The following is a 7,226-nucleotide window of genomic DNA, read 5'->3' on the forward strand; positions in this document are numbered from 1 at the left end:
AGGTTTTGGGGGCGCGGGCTGCAGCTTTCGCTGGGCACGTGGTGTGAGCAGCCTGAACCCCGTGCTTACTTACGCAGGGCTTTCTTCCCGTCTGTACTTGGCGCTGCTCAGAAATGCGCTCTCCTCTTGCACCGCCTGCTGCGCTCTCCTCTTGCACCGCCTGCTGGGCTCACCACTAGGCGCCTCAGCTCCGAGGAGCGGAAATGCTGTGTGTTTCTAGGGAGGGGAAAATGGAACCCTCCACCGAAAGGCAACGTCAGTCATTTAACATTTTGGCAACGAAAACTGTAAGTCATGAGGCATTAGATGGAGGTATATACAGTGCAATTCCAACAGAAAAAGTGGATGGAACATGTTGTTATGTTGCTACTTACAGAGATACCTTTGGGCTTGATTAGATAGAAAACCTAACAAACAACCTGTTAAAAGATTTAAAAATTTTCTACATTCAAAAGAAAACTTCAAAGAATTTTCTTGGAATGTTGAGGAGTACTTCAAAGCTATGCCAGAGTGCTGGATAGCAGCAAAGGAAACAGAAACATTAAATAGGAATCTGGTCCATGATGAAACGTGGACACATTCCTGGTTGGGCACCAGAAGAGAAAAATTACAAATAGCATTACTGGAATTCCTCTGTGGTTAATTGTGAATTTGCAATTGCTCTGGTACTAAAGCATCATCCTGAGGATCCTAGACTTTTGGAAATTAGTGTAGTGCCACTATCAGATCTCTTAGAACAAATATTGCAGCTTATAGGAACAAATATCAATGGAAACCCATATGAGTTAGGAAGGAAGAAGCATCCACAATATGTTACACCACATGGACCATTTCAAATAAGAAACCTGCCTACATTGGGCCGAGTGTGGTGGCTCATGCTTGTAATCCCAGCACTTTGGAAGTCTGAGGTCGGAGGATCACTTGAGGTCAGGAGTTCGAGACCAGCCTGGCCAACGTGGCGAAACTCCGTCTCCACTAAAAATACAAAAATTAGCTGAGCATGGTAGTGGGCTCTTGTAATCCCAGCTACTCAGGAAGCTAAGCCAGGAGAATCGCTTGAACCCAGGAGGCGGAGGCTGCAGAGAGCAGAGTTGCACTACTACACTACAGCCTGGGTGACAGAGCGAGACACCGACTCAAAGAAAAAAAAAAAGAAACCTGCCTCCATTGAAACACAATGATCTGTTGTCCTGGTTTGAAAGCCGCAGAGTAGGTAAAGTGGAAGGAATAGTATGGGATTGCAGTGATGGCTGTTTAATTAAGGTCCATTACCATCATCTATCATCTTTGTTTATACTGGCCAATTGCAGATGTTTATATGAATTCAAAACCAGTTCTTATCAATATGAAATTTAACAAATATGACTATGCTTTTAGTACTGTTTAATAATTTTTTTAAATCAGAAATTTAGTAGGCTTAAAGATACAATACTTGTCATATAAAGTGCAATTAAAATTAGTTTTATTTATTTATTTTTTGGAGACAGGGTCATCCATGCTGGAGTGTAGTGGTGTACTCACAGTTCACTGCAGCCTCGACTTCCCAGGCTTAAATGATCCTCTCACCTCAGCCTCCTGAGTAGCTGGGATCACAGGGGCGTGCCACCATGCCTGGTTAATGTTTTTAATTTTTAAAATTTTTCGTAGAGACAGTGTCTCAGTGTGTTGCCTAGTGTGGTCTTGAACTCCTGGACTCAAGTGATCCTCCTGCTTTGGCCTTCCAAAGTGATGGGATTACAGGGGTGAGCCACCTCGCCTGGCCAGAATTAGTTTATTATTAAAAAAAAAAAAAGAGAAGACAAGCCACGAAATAGAAAAAATAATACATCTGTTAAAAACTGCAAAAGATGACTAGGTGCACTGAATCGTTTGAGCTCAGGAGTTTAAGACAAGCCTGAGAAACATGGGGAAACCCCGTCACTACCAAAAATACAAAAATTAGCTGGGCATGTTGGAGTGCCTGTGGTCCCAGATACTTGGGAGGCTGAGGCTGGAGGATGACTTGAGCCCGGGAGGTGGAGGTTATAGTGAGCTGAGATCATGCCACTGCACTCCAGCCTGGGCAACACAGTGAGAACCCATTTCAAAAAAAAATTATGAAAGACTGGGAGAAAGCAGAAACAAGAATTGGGAAGACTGTGCTATGTGTAGAACCTTCCTGTTCCACTAATAAGGGAATGTGATCTTTGATCGATTGAGTATAGGGAACATATCATGGAAGCATTAAAGGGGTGTGTCTTCCTTACTTTTTGCCTCCACTCTACACTTTTAGGTCAGACATTCCCTGAGAGGGGTATTATCAGGCCTAGAGTAGAGACAGATGAGAGGTGGTTGAAATTACTCTATTGTATAACATAATTAATATAAGCAGTGACTCTATGGGATCCTTTAAAACTTTTATTTTCTGGGTAAACATTTGTATTTGGGCCAGTGCTGGAAGTAGTTATTGCTTCCCACTCTTTCTGCTTTTCTTCTCTTGATCACCAGTGGCAGGAGGGTGAGACTAGGTAGGAAGGAAAGATTGATGTAGACTCTGGACGTGCCCAGGGAGGGTTTGGGTTGTAGCTGGTCCTCTAATTCCACCTAGAGGTAAGAACTGGATGTGGTCAGGGAGAATCCTCTGGCTACTGCTCTCTTGGCTACAAGCTAGCAGGCTCCTGTTTTACTAAGGAACACGAAAAAGTCCAGAACAAGGCTTATACACACACACACACACACATGATCATATTTTTTGGTTCATTTTAAAATTTTTATTGTCATATAATATGCACAATAAAGTGTACCAACCTTAAGTGCTCCATGAACTTTTACATGTGAAAACACCTTTTAACCACAATTTGGTTAAAATTATCTGAATATACGCAGCAGCCCAGAAGGTAATATGAGGTGTGTTTTCAGTAAATACTATCATCCAAAGTAACTAATATTTATTTTTCTACCCAAATATAGATGTATATTGGATTAACTTCTGGTATGGACTATTACAAAGTTACTTTAAATATTCTTGCATATATATATATAAATATAATTTTTTTTTTTGTTTTTTTTTTTGAGATGGAGTCTCGCCCTGTCACCCAGGCTGGAGTGCAGTGATGTGATCTTGGCTCACTGCAATCTCCGCCTCCCAGGTTCAAGCGATTCTCCTGCCTCAGTCTCCCAAATAGCTGGGATTATAGGCACGTGCCACCATATCCAGCTATTTTTTTGTATCTTTAGTAGAGACAGGGTTTCACCATGCTGGCCAGGATGGTCTTCATCTCCTGACTTCGTGATCCGCCCACTTTTGCCTCCCAAAGTGCTGGGATTACAGGTGTGAGTCATCCGGCCTGGCCCACAATATACATATTTTTCCCCTACCTGCTTTTTAAATTTTTCCATGTGTCATGAATATCATGTCATGGCACACTCTGAAAACAAAATTCAGATTCCTGGCATCTACAGAAAAACCTCATGAACAAAAACCTTTAAGAGTAAAACTTAGAAATCCATATTTTTAAAAAGAACCCCAGGGAATTTTGCTGTAAAAACTAGATTTGAAGCACAGGCCACAATTAACTCCTGGAGAGCAGAGACTAGATTCACACATATTTTGGATGAACGACTCCTGTGTACTCTTGACTCTGCTAAGTGAATTTTAATAGTTCTGCTTTCTCCTCCATATTGATTTTCTAGACCAGATTTTATATTTGACCTCTCCGGAGAAATGAGGAGGAAAATCTTGGTCAAATATAACTTCACTGATACCATTGTAAACACAAAATAACTCAGGGATCAATTGAGTGTCCCTAGAAAATGGGTTGACACCTTTTTCTCTCCTGCTGTCTTTGTCAGATCATTTAGTTATAAGGTATTAATAATCGAAGCTGGATTGATCAAAACAGAGATAATTAGATTTAGTTTTTCACTGGGAAAACTAAGTGTGTGTCGGGATAGGGACTGTTAAAAAATAAAACCCTATTATCAGGAAACTTAAAAAGCACATAGCAAAGAGAATTTCAGTGGCCCAGAAGAGCCTGGAAAGAAGTAAAAGCACTGGCAAAGATTTACTTTGCAATTTATAGTAAATATGGGTGTCTTTTTTTTTTTTTTTTGAGACAGAGTCTTGCTTTGTTGCCCAGGCTGGAGTGCAGTGGCATGATCTTGGCTTATTGCAACCTCTACCTCCCACGCTCAAGTGATCCTCCTGCTTCAGCCTCCTGAGTAGCTGCGATTACAGGTGCTTGCCAACACACCTGGTTATTTTTGTGTTTTTAGTAGAGACGGGGTTTCACCATATTGGCCAGGCTGGTCTGAAAATCCTGACTTCAAGTGATCTGCCCACCTTGGCCTGCCAAAGTGCTGGGATTATAAGCGTGAGTCGCTGCCCCGGCCAAATATGGGATTGTTGATGTAACTTTTTTTGAGACCGAGTTTTACTCTTGTTGCCTAGGCTGGAGTGCAATGGTGCGGTCTCAGCTCACCGCAACCTCCGCCTCCCTTGTTCAAGCGATTCTCCTGCCTCAGCCTCCCGAGCAGCTGGAAATACAGGCATGCGCCACCACGCCCGGCTAACTTTGTATTTTTAATAGAGATGGGGTTTCACCATGTTGGTCAGACTGGTCTCGAACTCCCGACCTCAGGTGATCCGCCTTTCTGGGCCTCCCAAAGTGCTGGGATTACAGGCATGAGCCACCATGCCCGGCTTGCATTACTTTCTTTGGACTGCCGTAAGAAATTACTACAAGCTCAGCAACTTAAAGCAACAGAAATTTATTCTCTCACAGTTTTGGAGGTTAGAAGTCTGAAGTCAAGATGTTGGCAGGGGTGGCTCCTCCTGGGGGCTTTGAAAAGGATCTGTTCCATGCCTCTCTTCTAGCTTCCGGTGGTTGCAGGCAATTCTTGGAGTTCCTTGGCTTATAGATGCATCACTCCTATCTCTGTCATTGTCTTCACGAAGCATTCTCCCTGTGGGTCTGTGTGTCTCTGTGTCTTTACAGGGCCTTCTTAAAAGGACACCAGTCATTGGCTTATGGACTACCCTACTCCAGCATGATGTCATCTTAACTAATTACATCTACAAAAATCCTACTTCCAAAAAAGGTCACATTCTGAGATTCATGATGGACATGAATTTTGGGGAGACACTATTATTGTCATTATTATTTTAGAGATGGGGTCTTACTATGTTGCCCAGTCTGGACTATAGTGGTATGATCATGGTGCACTGCAGCCTTGAACTCCTGGGCTCAAGCCATCCTCCTGTCTAAGCCTCCTGATAGGTGGGACTACAGGCACATGCCACTGTGCCAGACTGGGTGGACACTATTGAACCCAGTACATTACCTAGTTACTATAGCAGACAATCCTACTATAGGCTGAACTAGAGAAACTGGAGCTGATGTTTCTGTACATTCTTTTTTTTTTTTTTTTTTGAGATGGAGTCTCACTCTGTTGCCCAGGCTGGAGTGCAGTGGCGTGATCTCGGCTCACTGCAACCTCTGCCTCCTGGCTTCAAGTGATTCTCCTGTCTCAGCCTCCCTAGTAGCTGGGATTACAATCATGCACCACCATGCCGAGCTAATTTTTTGTATTTTAGTAGAGACAGGGTTTCGCTGTGTTGCCCAGACTGGTCTCGAACTCCGGAGCTCAGGCAATCCATCTGCTTTGGCCTTCCTAAGTGCTAGGATTACGGGCGTGAGCCACCATGCCTGGCCTGTTTCTGCACATTCTTAGCAGAAGTTTTAAAAAGGGGGAGAGAATATTGTTAGATCCTTTCCTTATTCTTTTTCCAGAAATGAAGCGTTTGGGCTTCCCTCTGTCTTTGTTACTTTGTTAAGGGAAGAGCAGAAATAGGTGCCTGAGAGACAGTGGCAGCCCTGGCACCGTCTTTCAGGCCTCCACAAGCTCCGTGCTTACAGTTTCTAGTGGCCCTGCTTGGTTTCTCAGCCACCCCTTCCCTAGAATGCTAACCAATACAATTTTCTTGGGGGCACCTTTAATTCTCAGTGTGGCCCTGGTGGCGGAGGAAGATAATATGAATTTTTCTTCTTTCTTAAAGAGTTACAGTTAGTTCCTGTTTTGGCTTTTAATTTTTCTTTTTGGAGTTGTAATCTATATCTTTTGTTTTTTTCTTTCCGCTGGTTCCCCTGGGCAAATGTCAGGGCAAGAGTAGCTCGTTTTGCCAAGGATAGCTTCCAGAAGCTGCTTTTGTTGGCTCCTGTATAAGCCGGTTACATAGGTACTTTAAGTTTTTGTTTTTCTCAGCATCATCATTTCTAGACATCAGCTTGTTATTATGTTCTTACTGGGCTATTGCTGATGGTATTCATACTATTCCACAGATCATCCAAGGACAAACTTCACCAGCCTGTGTAACCTTATAGAGTGTCATACGCCCAACTGCTCCAGCTAAACAATTCTTGGAAAATTTGACATCTGTATGAGAGAGAGAGAGAGAGAGAGAGAGAGAGTGTGTGTGTGTGTGTGTGTGTGTGTGTGTGTCTGTGTAAGAGAGAGAAGCAGAGGGCTTGTCTAAGTTTGGGCTGCTATAACAAAATGTCATAGACTGAGTGGTGTAAACAACAGACATTTATTTCTCACAGTTCTGGACGCTGAGAAGTCCAATATCAAGGTGTTGGCAGATTCAGTTCCTGGTGAGGGCCCTCTTACTGACTTACAAATGGACACTTTCTATGTTCTCACATGGTTGAGAGGGAGAAAAAGGAAAATCTCTGTTGCTTCTTGTAAGGGCATCTCTCCCATCATGAGGACCTACACTCCTTGCCCCATGTAAACCTGATTATGTCTCCAAATCCCCATCTCCAAATGGGATCACACTGGCGGTGAGGGCCTCAACACATGGATTTTGAGGGGACACAATTTAGTTCATAGCAGAGCAGTTTAATATAAAGTGGATGTCATCTCCTGGACTCAGAAAACTTGAAGACAACAATAAATTTAATGTTGATAGGAAATTATTTCAGTTTTCCTTGTTTCCTTAAAAGACTTTTAGGAGATGTTTAATGTTCTATTCCTCACATTTTTACTTTTGATGATTTTTAATGAATGGGGAAGAATCACGGCGACCTTCTCTTTTTCCTCCCAATCCATTGAGATGGGGCATTTCAATTTTTAAGCCCAAGACAAACATATTTACTTTGTCTTCCTCTCCTGCCCAGATGGTTAAAGATCATTAGCTTTAGGCTGTTCAAACATTTTCAGTCAGGACTCTTTTTTTTTTTTTTTTT

General features: G+C 42.7%; 1 pseudogene; it reads left to right on the top strand.

Moving 5' to 3' along the window:
• Positions 1 to 203: 203 nt before the first annotated feature.
• On the top strand, positions 204 to 1,387 carry LOC105550652 (annotated as a pseudogene).
• The last annotated feature ends 5,839 nt before the right edge of the window (positions 1,388 to 7,226 follow it).

The sequence above is a fragment of the Mandrillus leucophaeus genome, unplaced genomic scaffold (assembly GCF_000951045.1).
Source record: "Mandrillus leucophaeus isolate KB7577 unplaced genomic scaffold, Mleu.le_1.0 Scaffold113, whole genome shotgun sequence".
NCBI lineage: Eukaryota > Metazoa > Chordata > Mammalia > Primates > Cercopithecidae > Mandrillus > Mandrillus leucophaeus.